The sequence below is a fragment of the Anomalospiza imberbis genome, chromosome 1 (genome assembly GCF_031753505.1).
Source record: "Anomalospiza imberbis isolate Cuckoo-Finch-1a 21T00152 chromosome 1, ASM3175350v1, whole genome shotgun sequence".
Taxonomy (NCBI): domain Eukaryota; kingdom Metazoa; phylum Chordata; class Aves; order Passeriformes; family Viduidae; genus Anomalospiza; species Anomalospiza imberbis.
The window spans coordinates 103,288,192-103,303,182 of record NC_089681.1 but is presented as its reverse complement, the minus strand read 5'-3'; the positions used below and the strand labels follow the sequence as shown (position 1 = coordinate 103,303,182).

Here is a 14,991-nt window from a genome sequence, read left to right as displayed (position 1 = left end):
TTAATTTTATTCATCTTGCCCTGCGATGCAGCTCTTGTTCAGTGATTTCACATTTCTGAGTAAACCTACATCTCTCAGATGATATAAAGCAAGGTTAAAGAATTCTAAAAATTAGTAAAGTCCTTCAGCATACTTGTAAGTGTGCTGGAGGCATTCAAATGCACATTTGGAAGAAAAAAGAATTAACTGCATTAATTTTTGAAAGGAAATAAATGCAAACTGCTATCAAAGTATTTCCAACTCATCTCTTATGCTTATACTCTTAGTATATCCTTTTTCACATTTTTCTCAGTCTCTCAGTATGAGAAATAAATAACATGTTACTCATTTTACCTTTTAGTGTTTAGCCTCTGCTTCTTTGCTTATGGTCCAATGAGAGATGAAAAATTACATTTACCATAATTGTTTGGGGGGGGCTTTCTTTATCTTTCCTCACTGGAATTTTTTTTATAATTATTTTTATAGACAAATGTAATTTTGTATGATGATGTTTAAGGTAAGTAGAGTCATCCTGTAAAATTTCCAGGCAGTTTAGCATGCGTTTTTAGCATAACACTCTAATAAGAGGATGCTTACAGACTCATGCAGTCTGTCCAGTAAATGTGTAAATTAGCAGGTTCTCCCTCATCTTCAGAGCTCAATGTCTAATTTCATCCAAATTTAAAAGACAAGTACATAAGCCTCCAATATAATTTAGTTCCTACAAGTTTAATGGAAAAATGAGCAGGCTGGAAGAAGACAGACATGAATTAATGTGGCCAGTGACATCCCAGAAGGGGGGCAAGTGGAGCTGAGCCATCTCCCATTCTGTCACAGCAACCAGGTGGCATTAGCACGCTGGATATGCAAAGTGCAGATTAGCCAGGGGCTGATACAGCAGTGGGGAAAGGAATTACAAATCATTGTCTATTTGCTCAATGGGATTGTACTTTTATGCTCCTGACAAGGTTTACCATCCAGATCTCAACATCATTCTCTCCAAAAAATGCACTGCTTCTGAGAAATGAATGCTATGGCCTGCAAACTTCCCACCTAAAGGGTGTTGTACAGGTTGGAAGGATTCAAGTAGTCTTGCAATTAAGGGCAGAAGTAATTCGACTTTTTAAAGTAGCCAGTTAATGAACTTTGAAAAGGGGCTGCAGGGGGCCAGGTTGAGGAGCTGATGCAGCGTTCAGCCTGGCTGACACTGGTGTCAGTGGGAGGAGAACGACTGCTGAGACCACTTTCTGCACACAGTGAACAAAATGTATTATCTTTAGCAGATACTCATTTCTTTACACGGTGAAGGTGATGAAGCTGCCTCTCATGAATACAGTGGAGTCCAGCAATGAGTTTTGGTGAGCTATATAGCACACTGGCAAGTCTCTTGGCTCGGTGTACATTGCCCCAAGCCAGAAGGTATCAGAGCTCCAAACCTCAGAGAGTCCCAGTCATCTCTTGAAGGCAGCCTACTTCCAGCACCCTTCAGATCATCCCTTGACACTTGATGCTGTCACAGCAAAAAAATCTAGTAGTTTCTGAATCAAAAAGAACGATCTATTTTGCTTCAAGCCCACAGGAAAAAAAAAATTAGAAGACCCTGCTCAAAATCATCCCCAGAATTTCTAGAATAACAGCACACTTCCTCTGGCTGCTCTGTACAGGCAACACACAAGCATTAATATGAGATCCTTACCTAAAGTCATGGAGAACCATAACCAAATGCCATTCATTCTCTTGCCCTTTCTCAAAAGCAAACAAACCTCCACAAAAAACAGTAACAAAGAGCACTACCTTATCCTTTATATTGGAATTTAACAGGATGCTCCTTTCTCTCCTCTTACTGAAAAATAAAATAATACATCATTAACTCTGGTAACAGTAAAATATACTAATGGTAAATAAAATACTACTCATCACAACTTTGGCTACAATCCAGGAATTGCAACTGAATAGGATTCCTTGATGCTCCACAAAACTCAATCCCAATTTGGGGTCTATAGCAGCATTGCTGCTCAAGGAGCACTTAGATGGACTGTTTCCTTCAGACAAAAACATCTGATACTGATATGTTTCTGGATGAGATCTTATGCAAGTAAAGAAATTTCAGTTCCTCACAGTGTATAGACAGATTTCACCCAAGTTTATGTTTTGTCCCTTCTGCACTCTACAGCTTAAGCTGAAAGTTCTGCTGGTGCTCCAGAACACTATGAATAAACCTTACATATGAGACAGTGACTAAGTACACAAACAGAAACCCATTCCCCTTACCTCAGAGCCATTAAGTGATTTTGAGCTTGTATGTAGCCATGGTATCTTCTAAGAGATCTACCAGTAGAAAGTATTACAAAGTAAATTCTGTGTACTCAGCCACATTTCTTTCTCTCTCTTGCTAACAACTACATGAGGCCAGGAATGCCTTCCCCATCTCTCACAAAGCTCTAGCTGATGCTGTTTGCTCACTTCAAGCATTAGAGATTGTCTCCAGTGGTTCTACATAAAGGTGACAAACAGGCTCAGAGCTGTAAGGCTTCCATGGAGGTCCCATGGGATGTGTCACTAAAGAAACCAGATTGTTTGGGGACATGGTACTGGATAGCAAAGCAAGAAGCACAGGAACCCTGTTCAATGTGTGAAGGGAAGCATCTGCCCAAATTCTTTCAGCTGGGTGGTTTGCTGAGAGAGTGTAAGGCAGAGTGTGAAGGGAAGCAGCAAGGAGAAATGCAAATAGTCAAAACCAGGATAGGAAGCAGAGTGTTAAGCTGAACAGCATTTCAGTGTGAAACCCTCACTTCCCTTTGTGCGTTCCTCAGCCATGCTCAGAAATTGTCCATCAGCTACGCATCATCTCAGAAGGGGAAAGCGAGACCTCTCTGGACGTGCAATAAAATATGATTATCCCACAAAAGACAGAGCCTGTGATTCTCCAACAAACATCTTCTCGGTTCTGACTATTAGGAGGTTTATCAGATTCACTTCTCATAGGAACAGCACCATATGTGACTGCATGAGCAGCAGTCACAATCCTCTGAGCTGTTTTTCCTCACATTTGGAATGGGCGATGTCCTGAGCGCTGTCCCAAAGCCACCTGAGAGAGGGAAGCCATGCATCTTCTCCACCAACCATAGACCTGTCTCACAAAGCGCAGCCTCGGCAGTGAGCGTGGCTGTGGCCCGTTCCCCAAAGCTCCAACAAGGGAAGCGCTGCGTGCACAGAGCCATGTCCTGCAGACGAGGCAGCGCTGAAGGGGGCCGCCTTGATTAAACCAGGCTGTTCTGCCCACAAGTCCTCTGTGCACACTCTCGGTTATGGCTGTTAGAGCTGCAGCAGGGTGACATGAATTGCCTTTTATCTAATTGGAAAACACCCACAGAGTTTAGAAGTACTCATTTAGACAGGCAAATCAATAAAGCAAATGGTAAGCATGAGAATACAGTCCAACTACAGAGCCTCTGTGGGTCCTGTATGCTTTTGCTTAATAAAGATTAACTCTTGCCAGTTGCTACAATACCCAGACCCTGATAATAGCAGAACTGGTGGATTCTACCCTTATAATAGGAGTAGCTTGCCCTTATGCATACACCTCAATGCAAGAGAATAAGTCCTTTGTTAATGAGGCTAGAAAATCAGAAAATGTTGCAGAGAAGGCAGAAGAGAGGAAAAACCTCCCTTAATTGCAACAGTTCTGAAGCTGGCAATCAGATTTCTATTAAAAGGGGGGGGAAAAGCAAAATCTGGTTTGCAAACACCAAAAGCAACAGCTGTATTTCTATAGAGGTCTGCTGCTATAAGGCAAATTGCAATGAAGGAAACGAGTAGAAAAGCAAGCCCAGCTTCTGAACTTTCAACTTTTCTTGTCCTTTTACTTCCATACTCACCAGTGACTGCACAAATCTCCACCCACAGAGTCACTCAAAAAAAAAAAAAATCAGGACTGTTAAGAACAATTATTACAGTTGCTTAGTTCAGGATAAGTTTTGTTTTTGTTATTTCTCTTTGACATTCCTTCCCCTAAATCTCCAATCACTTTCACAACAGCCTTATACTGAGTAGCTTCAGGCAGCTGAGAAAATAAAAATCCTGTTTAGCAATGTAAGTATCTCTCTTCTCACTGTTGCTAATAGGAGTTCTGTGCATAAATCACAGCATGCACCAAAGGGAGAACAGATCTTGAAGCCCACGACTATCTTCACCCACTGCTTGATTCTCTTCTCATTTACACTCACATATTGGCCTCAGGGGGAACTCTTCTGACATGTCTCAGTGTAAGCCAGAGGAAAACCAGGCCCCTGGGATGACAATAGAGAATTTGGCATCTTTGCCTGCTGGCAAAGGTCAGAAGGAATGTTCAGAGTAATACAGGTTGAGTCATAATGGCTCCACAGAAACCAAAGGCATGGGATAGATTAGCACTCATGTTCCAAATTCAGCCATCCTTCCCTTACCACCACCTGCTGGCCCTTCCACATGTACTTTACAGAAGTACAGATAACCCAGTATTTCCTTGCAGAGGTGACAACCGTTTAGAAAAAGATGTTGGAGGAAGTTGACAGGGGTGACAATCGCCCCGTGTGATGTTGGAGGAAGTTGACAGGGGTGACAATCGCCCCGTGTGAACCACTCACTGCATGACTGAGGGTGAGTCTGCCAAGCAGCTTCTAATGGCCATTGCTGTTGGGATTAGGAAGCTCTCCCCTATTTCAAGAAAAAAAAATTGCCAGCAGTATTTTAGGTAAGTTCTTTTATATATAGCTGCAGCAGTTCCTTAGTTCATGTTTCCTTCCAAGCTAACATATCGATAAACAGAAACGAGTAAAAACCAAACAGATCCTTAAAAAAAGTACTTTCATTTGCACTTATGTTCAGTTAGAAAAGGAAACATGCAATAAAAATAATGGATTTTTTTATTAGCTCCTTTTCCTCTTATTGACATAGTGTATTTTAACAAGGATTTATATCCTCTTTCTTCATCTCACACTAAAGTCATGATCCCATACTTTGGACATTAGTCTGTTGCCATGGAAATCATCATAATATCACCAAAAATGCAGTATTATGACTTCACTGCAGGATCAAGGACAGAGAAAAAGACAGGCTGTATGGGATCAAGTCCTTAAGCAGCAATAGCCTTAGTTATTAACACAAAGAAAGAGAACAATTTTTAAAAATACATCAGAGGCAAATTCACATATGTTTTCAAAGTTCAAAGAATATTTTCCCTAGAAGTCAAATGCCATTTGAAGCAGTAATTTCAAAGAGATCATAAGTGCCTAGTTTCTGTCCTTCCAATCTGTAATCCCACTCACCGTTTGAAACATGCCCTTTCTAGGAATAAATTCTGGTCAGTTTTCATTCCATCCCTTCCCAGTGCTCACTCAGGACCCCCTTGCCGAGTTTGCAGTCCCATTTCAGTAGTGAAAGGGCTGATACTCAATTCAAATGAACTTTTTCAATTGAACACAGTCATTTAGTTCAGGTTGTTTGGGTGGTGGCATGAGGTGACAATGTGCCAAATCCAACCCCAAAATTGAATTTACAGGTGGCTAGCATAGCATGCAGACCTGGTAAGCTCTCTCCGAGCCTATAAGTACATACTTTCAGACACTCAGTATCCCCAAGACTGCATTTTGCGTCTGAAGAGGTAAAGTGAACTCTCCTATTCATTTTCAACCTCTGCTATAGCACTGGTTAAGAACAGGACAGGCTTTAATGATCCAGCAATAGAAGGCTTTCTTAAGAGCTGCCCAGGCCAGTTTCAACAGTTACACAAAACTTCAAAGGTGCAAATTTTGAGCCTTTCACCTATTACAAAACAGTTAAACCTAAAGGTTCATCCAGGACTCTCCATATCCCAGTAAGGCTGTGTGAATGAATTAAAACTTGGAGGAAAAGAAACACCATTAATACTTCAAAAACTTAAATAGATCAATGGATTCTGCATGATGGTGAGTGCTACCACATCCTGTTGATGTAATTTACGACAGCAGCAGCAACCTTACAAGAATTATAGCAACAGACACACTTTAAGAAACTCCAGGAGACAGTTGTGGCCTTAATAATTTCCTTTCAGGACATATTTGTTTTCATGAGCTCTGTTCCAGAGATCATTTTAGGAGGTTGCCTAAAGCTGAAGAAGAGAACTGGCTCTGCTACAGAATTCAACTTCAGACTTTGAGCTTTAACGAGCATGACCTTCTCCCAAAACCTGCCAGGCTTGGCAGCTCTCTGAGAGCTCCTTTCCACAAAACAACATCAAACAGTTTCTCCCTGCAACTCTGTCTCAGGAAGAAAATAGGATTTGCAATAGTCACAGACAGCACAAAAGGTGCTGGAAGAAATATTAGAGAGAGAGAAAAGAAAGCAGTGTTTGAGATAAGACTGTTCCCTTCATGGGTTCTCTCATTTTTTGTTGGATGAAATACTTATCTTTCTTCTGAACACCAACATGCACACACCATAAACTTGTGATTGCTTATGAATTTACATGTATACAACTTAGGTTTCTCAACATTACTAAATCTTCCCAGTGAGAAAGCCTAGAGCATCTGTTCTACATACCAAAAGACTGTTCAGTCTTCTATTCATACCAAAAGACTATTAAGAATTCACTGGTTTTTTGCCTCCAGATGTGTTTTAAGCTGCTGTGAAGCCTCAGAATTCAGCAGATTAATGTGCTCCAAATGTCATTTGATAAAGGGCACTGCTGCCAATGGTTCATTCACACTGCACAGATTTAATTACCTAAATGAAGTACCCTCCAAAAAAAGCACATTTCTTTTGGTTAGGAGTTTTTTTGCAATTGCATTTTTAAGATGATTTTTTAAAAAAACAAAACTCTATTTCAGTTTATATTTTTTTCCTTTCTAATTGAAATTAATCTCCCTAGCTGTTTTATTTTAGAAAACACCTGGAGCAGGACTATTATTTCAAAGAGGCAATTATGAAATTGGAAATATAACTATGATACTTATTTCTTTAATTACAGATATAAATAGGAACTATAATACAGAAATTGCATACAGGCATCTTCCTGGATTGTGCTGGAAGAAAACTGCAGAATCTGCTGCTCATCTAATTCCAAGGAGACTCAAACTAAGATAAAATAAAGAGGCAGCTACATCTACTACTCTGTTCGGCCTGAAACTTTGGCTTGACCTTTCCCTCTCATAGCCCTGCTAGTGCAACCAGAGCAAAAATTGTGAGGGTTTTAGCAAATTATTGAAATTAACAACAATACTGCAGCTCTGACTCCAGAAAGCAGGACTTCTCTGATCCTGGAGTAAGCAAAGCAGGATTAAGTCACAATAACAGCCTGTATTGTTTGCCAGAAGTCTTAGTCATTTGCCTTTTCGAGCTGGGAAAGTTAATCCTATGTTGAAATGTCTACAGATAAAACAGAGGCAGCATCAGTTGATAGACAGAAGTTGCTGCATTAAAGGAAATTGACAGTGGAGGTTTTTAAGAGAAGGGAGGATGAGACCATCTCAGGAATAAAATGGTTACATGGGACTAAAGAGTCTCTCAGGGCTTCTCCTGACCCTATGGCATTCATAAAGCCTGTTCTTTAGGGCACCTATGCCAACATTGCCCAGTGCAAGGCAGAGAGATGGCAGCAACAGCAGCAACCAGAACAAAATGCAGTTATTCACCATCCCTGTTCAGAGCTCTTCATTATTTTAGCTGGCCATGGTGACAGCTATAATTAGGCACTCTTAACACAGCATGTTACCTTTCAGAAATCAAGGCACTCCCCCACACTCCCCCACCCCCCTGAGAGCCATGTCAAGGGGCAACTTCCACAACTGCTGCCTGCTGACCCCTCTCTGACATGACTTGATCATTCTCTGTTATTGATCTCAGCTCTTTTTTCCATCCATGACTCCCAAGCCACCTGCCAGGTAATAAAAATCTGCATCAAAATGCACAGCACACAGGGTGCTGCGAGCCAGAAGCAACATTTGTCTTACAGACCTAGAAACCTGACAGTGTCGATAGGGGCCAGTTATCACAGTGTTGTTTGATCTTTCTGCTGAGGTTGTAAATAACTTCCATGGGTAGCCAAATGGGGATAAAAATGGAGAATCTGCTGCAGTAGCTATAAAAACAAGGTGCTGCTGTGTCAGTGGCAGCAGACATAGTTAAGCAAGATAAGCAGCCCCTGCTGCCTACAGACCTCTAAAGACTCCCTGAGTTTCAAAGGGAAAGTATAGGATGATGGGTTTTTCTTGCACCACCATTAGTTATATCTTTTCCTTTTACTGCGTTGCTGTCCATCAAGTAGTGTGCTAAGAGGCAAGCCCAACACAAACATCTCTAAATGGCTCGATGAAGCCTTGTAAGGATATGTGACATTCCAATACCAGTCTCACGCAGGAAAATTTTGTATCCCTTTGCTCTCCAAAGCACCTCCAAACCCCATATGCCAGTGGAAGCAAATGTACCCACTGAGTGAGGTTAGCAGTATTTCTGTTTTCTCTACCACCTCCTCCACCACAATATGAAACTCCACAATGTGCCTTGTGTGGCTATATAAGATATATCTGAGTTACACATTGCTTCCTAAAAGCCTATTGTGCCAGGTTTACACTGAAAAGTCAGTGTAGCAACCCAGCATACTACTAAAATAAAGGCAACGAAGCACCTAGAGCTAATGCCACAAGCTATGCCAGAGAGATGAAGGTTACAGACCTGATTCTGTCTCACAGCTTTTCCATTCCTGTTCCAGCTCTCCAGCCCTGAATGAGGACTTAAAACAACTCACAAGAACAATAAAACTGAAGACAAGTTAGGCAAGTAAAGGAAGGGGGGGCAAGTGGAACAAAAGCACATTGACAACAACTTTTCTTCAGTGTTCTCCTCAGATTTAAGCAGGTCTCAAGTATGGAAATGCAAATAAAAATCAACAGTGACAATGAAATAAACTATACTTCAAAAATAAACTTATTCTCTTAGATCCAACGGGACCATGCAGTCTCTGAGCAAAATCAGAACTCCAAATGCATTATGTTAATCTCAGTCCACTAAAAATCTTTCCTGTAATTGTGCCTACCTCCTCACTGGATGTTCATTAAGCATTGTTCAGTGTGAGAGAACAATGCTTTTTGAATTTCCTGAAGTTTTCTAAATTACAAAAAGCACCAACATATTGCTGCTCTTATCACAGACTAGAAGATATCTCAGGATATCTTTGGTTCCATTTTCCTACCTTGGAAGGCTCTAGCGCCTTTCAACGATGAGTTTTAACTTCCCAAGTAGAACAATTTTCTTACAGTCTCTTTATTTTCAGCAAGACACATTGAAATTAAATCTAGAGTATTATCATATTGTTATGGCAAACATATTGGCTGGCAAAGGGAAAATGCACATACAAGGCTTTCATTTCACCTCAAAAGGACAGGTATTGACAGAGATAGAAGTCTATCTTACTGAATGAGGCTTTTGAAGGCACACAGGAAATTAATCAGTGCTTTCACTCTATTTTTTTGTATAATGGCAGTCCCTTTCCAATAACACCAAACTGAGATATGGGTGCAAGATGGGGGTTGGGGACCAAACTCTTATTTCATCTCCAAGGCAAACTATACCTCAACAATTATCTTTAAATTGCCAGCAATATTGCTGCAGCCAGGGAATCTATGGGTTTTTTCCTTATTAAACAATTCAAACCTACAGAAGACTTTTTCCCCCTGCTTTCATAATCAAGCTCCTTTTATAAGCATTAAACATATCTAACATATTTAAGAGTTAACATATAAATACTATACACTAAAACCATCTATTTAAAAATGTTTCCATCCAGTTGTTCAAGACTTTATATCAGGAGATTTTTTTATTCATTTTCTTCTCTCAGATGTGTATATGGTGCATATGTAAATAAATGATAATATATTTTTAATAGAGAGGACAAAACTTAGAGCTTTTCATTTAAAAAGAAATAGAAAAAGATGGAAGCAGACATACAGAAAAATCTAACTTACTATTTTACTAGATCACAGAATAATTTGACACAGGCTAAGAATTTTTTATAACTGCTCATCTGTGCCATTCTTCAATCTTAATGAGGTACAAAGATAACCTTCCAAACTTGTTCCCCCATTATTTAAGCATTGCTAAGTTTTTGTCTTTCTCTCTAAATTATTACTGTACAGATATAAATGGATTTGCAGCACAAGAGCTAAGGAGCCAGTTCTCTCCTTTATACCAAGTAAAATGAGGAATAATTCCAATGAGAACACCTCTAAAATTGACTAGATTGTACCAAACGCATTCCTATTCTCAAGGCAACATTTTTCTCTTGAAAAACAATAAACCCCCCAAACTTATCTAACAATTTCAAATGGGTAGTTTATGAGATCTGGCACTTTGGGGGCCAGAGGAAATATTATTTTAATGAATTGAATTTATGGAAGCACTTAGGTTGGATCATTACTCTCAGAGCTATAATGCTTAACTTGAAATAGTGATTTAAAGCTAGTTTTGCTCCTAGAAAGCAGGATTTTTCTCCTGAATGTAGGTGCCTTCTTTCAAAGTTATAACCCAAGAGATTTCACTCAATTGCAACCTTTCTCTGGAAGCAGTTAAACACCTTTAGCATTTCCTTTTTTAAGTTAAAGCTGTCACGTGCCTTAATGTGTTTTTCCAAGCCTGCCCAGGACACCAGTGGCACTCAGTTCTGGCCTGATGGAAACCCAGACTGGAGCAAGAGAGCTACAAGAGTCTTCATCCATGGCTCATCTTTCCTGGGTCCCTCTTTAGGGAAAAGGCATTCAAACCTTTTTTTCCAAAAGGAGCACTCCAGCCACCCTTTTTGAGGGAAGGCATGCACTGGTTTGACTCTCAGAGCTTCAATGCCATGCAGGAAGGGATTTGAGCAGTAGGAAGAAGAGTGGCAAGTGCAGCACAGCTCTGAAACTGGAGAGGTCCCTCATTCCAGAGGGCCAGGATTCAAGTCTCTGCCCTGTCCTTCCACAGAAGCAGCTATGAGATACATTTTTTCAACATGCTGTGGTAGTTGCATCCAAATCTGTGCTTGTGCTCACAAAATGTCCCTCCACCTGATAATAGTTATAGCACAAGTGGAAGACTCTCCATCCAGTACCAAGGGTGAGCAGAGGTAAAGGACCACCTCACCTTCTCATCCAGATTTGCTGTTTACATGCAGCAAAGGAGCTTTTTCCAGTTCACACTCTTGTGAAGCCCTCCATGTTAAAAGAAGCTTTTAAATCAATAAAACCCCAGGGATAAGGGAGGATTCCAGAAAACAGACTAAAATACCATGGAAATGAACTAAAGCAATTTGTGATTTTAATTCCTTTTTTTTTCCATCTCACAATCTGCCCCCTACAGAAGATTATCATGATCTTCTTACATAAGCTAAACAAAGCAGCATAGGCCACTGCAGTACTCTCCAAGACCTATAACTTGGCTATTGTCTACAAATTCTTCAGATGTAGATTATTTCAGTAACTGCACCTTCAAGCAAATACAAGATACATACTACACCCCATCACATTACTGTTTTGCCAGAAGTCCTGTGGTAAGATAACCTCTACTATCAATTGTGTTAGAAACTGTTCCTTGACATTATTAGAGCCAAAGAGAAGAGACTTTCCGGTTTTCCTTATCTTTTCCTTCTGAGCTGTTTTATGGCTCATACTACCAACGTTGATTACCAACACAGAAATGTTATGCTGACACCCACATTCAAAGTGGACCCCTAAAGAATACAAACTTATTACTTCACATACAACTACAGTCTAGGACAGCTCCCACACTGCAGTTACTCCAGTAACAGTGTATTACATCCAGCTGAGATTCACAGCCAAGCCAATATTAGCAGAAGATTTACTCAGTCACTTACTTGTGCATAGACACACACACGCACAAAGTTCTTCCAACTTTTTTTTTTAATAAAAACTTTTCTATTTCAGGCATTTTGCAAAACCATTAAGCCTTTTTCTTTAAAGTGATATTTCTGACACCAGCTGACAAGTCAGAAGAACAAGTTAAAGCTGCTGTTCTATCCTTAGTCTGATGTATTGTGGTTAGGATGAGGCAGTGACTGGAAAACTGCATCTGCAGATTTGCCATGTGTCTTGCAGCTTTAGGCAGAAAGCAGTGAACCCTAGGTGCAAGGGCTTATTATGAAACCAATGTGTGGGAATGTATAAGTTATTATCCGTCTGTCATCTATTTCATAGAATTCATTTCTGTTATTTATACAGTTGGAAGGAGGTGCAAAAGGTAAAGCTGTGTATTGCCAGCATTGTGCATCATTACTAGACTCCCGGACTGATGGCATTAGTGCAGCCTATGAAACTTCTTAGTTTGTGAGAAAACCTTCAAGTTAATTACACAAACATCTTTTTTTTTTTGTCTTTCTTAATTTTTCAAAACCTATCCTAATAGTGTTTCATAATGAAAACCAAGGGGACTAAGTTTGCTGTCTTTTGTATAATTTAGTTCCCTTAAATTTGCTAATTCTGCTGAATTCTTCCAGTTACTGCCTCACTATTTACCACACAGCGGAGGTCTGATACCTTCCCCACAGAGACAAGTAGCTTTGCCTTCTCCTTCGGGCTCTTCTTACTCCTCCAAATTATTCTGATTGATATAGACCTCAATCCATGCTAATTATGCAGAGCTTCTCTTATAAAGTGCAGTTCCCATGGCAACAGCATCGGGCAAACAGGTGCATGGAAAGCTGTGATATATTAAAAGACAGCTACCCTCTGCCTCTGCGATGAAGATTGCCATTCGCAGGGTTTATTTATAGCAGGTAGTAATTAATCCATGTGAATCTCATTTCATTGAGAAGGAAAAAAATGAAAAGTGCACAGAATTATTAGCAAGAATCCTAATTATCCTCATACCATGGATTCTGAAAGTTTTGTTGCCATCAGATAACGCAAGCATGGACTTGTTGAATTATCATTTGTGTGGAGACGTCAATATTAGAAACGCTATGCCGTCGCCTGGCAAACACCTTCTCATTCTCCCCTGGCAGAGCTGGAACTTGCATTACTGTTGGCACAGTAGAGCTGGAGCAACAAAATATAGACATTGCTCTGATTAAAAAAAGGGAGATGTTGACTTTTCTTGGGAGGCCATAACACTGAGGTAACTGGGAATCAAATGTATGGTAAAAGCCTTCAAACCCTTTGCCAGGAATGACCAAGCAGGTTTTAGCTCTGATACTGGCTCTCTCTGGGGCCTGAAGCAAGTCTCTCAACCTCTCCCTTTTCTACTCTGACTCCCTGAGTGACTGTCTTTTTGGGACTAAAAGCAAATGGCCTAAAAACACTTCAAAGGTGAAAAAACTGATATTATGCTGCAAAGTATGATAGGCTTTCCATTAAAAAAAAAACAACTGCACGTAGTAGTTTCATCTGTGTCTGGTTCAGCCTTGTGTTTCAGAGCTCCTTGAGTAACATAGGTAAGCAAAACTAAACTGGTCAGAATTGTGATTCACACTGCAGTGCAACATTAGTACTTGATGGATTTCTTGGATCTTGGCTATGTCTCAATTCTTACTCCGTATTTTTCTTTTTCATGCCTGTGTCAATGATCATGGTTGGCAGACAACATTCCAGATTTTTAAAAAAGACAGTGATAGAAAATGAACGCTTGATCATCAAAATAGCCTTCCCAAAAAATCAATACATGTCTTAGATGAAAGCATATGTCTTGGAGTTCAGGGTTGAGAAGGTGGAGAAAAGATCCCCAGTTGCTGTTATGGACACTACTAGGAATATTTTTATAGAAAAATCTTTCAGCCATTATTACTGCAAAACCGACATATTTTTTCCACTGATCTGGTTTTTTTTGGGGGGGGGGGGTTTCCCTAAGAAAAAAAAAAAAAGCAACTGGGAAAGTTAAATGACCAGCAGATATGAGTCAGATCATTCACAGACAGTACAGCTGAGTTACTCCTCAAGTCTTAGGGCATTCTCGAACCATCAGAATTACAGGACTACAAATGACAACAATTAGCAGGTGGAAGGCACTGAGAATGCTTTCCTCAGCCTTCCAGTCCTAAGTGACAACTTGGAATACAGCAGCCTGGAAAGCTCTGGACCTGCTGAGTGTTCCCCTTATAAATACAAGCTCCAGAAAGCCAATAGCCCAGGGGCAATGACTGAACATTCCTTGCAGCAAAACTTGCCAGTGCTAAGGATGGTTTGCCACAGCAGCACAGCAGTACTGGGGCCATGGGGTCTGAATTTGGCACAGTTTAGAAGACTTCTTCCTGATTTTGATGGAGTCACTGCCTACTATCTTTTGAAGTTAAGCAGCTCTGGAATCATGCAAAGTGACCTAAGTCAAGATTTGATGTGACCTATAGTCCAAGGCAGCACTTTGTTCTTGCTTTATCAGATTCAGGTTAGTGTGTCACAGCCAGCAGCTACACTTGTAATTCTAAGAGAAAGCAAAAATCATGAAGGGGTAGCAATTATTCATTTTCTGAGCAGACCCAGTTACATCAGAACATGAAAAATGAAAGCTGCATAGGTATGCACATAACCTGCTGGGAAATCCTCCCATGATAAAATTCTTCTCAGGAATATAAATATTTCACAGAAATGGGTTACACATGTTTTGAAACATGATATAAATCAGTATGCTCTGATTCAGGCCTAGCTTGGGGGACGAGCACTACATGCTGCACCCTTGGAGAAGGCCCTACAAGGCTTCATGAGGTGGTGATGTTGACAAATATGGGGCAGTAGAGAGGGTATAAATTTGGCCTTTGAGAGACTTAATTGCCTTTTCCTGACTCTTGTGCTAATTCCTACATATTGGACCACCATTCTATCAGATTTGATGTTTATATTTATTGAAATTCATTAGCTATGTATCCATTTTAACCTAAAAAACATGAACTCAGAACAACACAGGCGAATTAATTATTCTTGCAAACCAGAGTAATTTTTGCAGCAAGGTCGGCTTGTTATGGCTTTCCAGCTGCTCAGGGATCTCTGCATCATTCTCTAACAGATATAGCACCACAAG

The 14,991-nt window shown here is 40.2% G+C and overlaps 1 long non-coding RNA gene across 2 annotated transcripts in view; it reads right to left on the bottom strand.

Annotated features, from left to right (window-relative positions):
* The window catches only part of LOC137481480 (uncharacterized), a 103,656-nt gene that overhangs the window by 51,209 nt on the left and 37,456 nt on the right, over positions 1-14,991 (bottom strand). Inside the window, exon 4 of one of the 2 annotated variants that reach the window (XR_011003509.1) lies at positions 11,675-11,695. The exons of the other annotated variant lie outside the window; for it this stretch is intronic. This is a non-coding gene — a long non-coding RNA (uncharacterized lncRNA). Of the gene's footprint in view, positions 1-11,674; positions 11,696-14,991 lie in introns of those variants that run through there. 2 annotated transcript variants of the gene reach the window in all.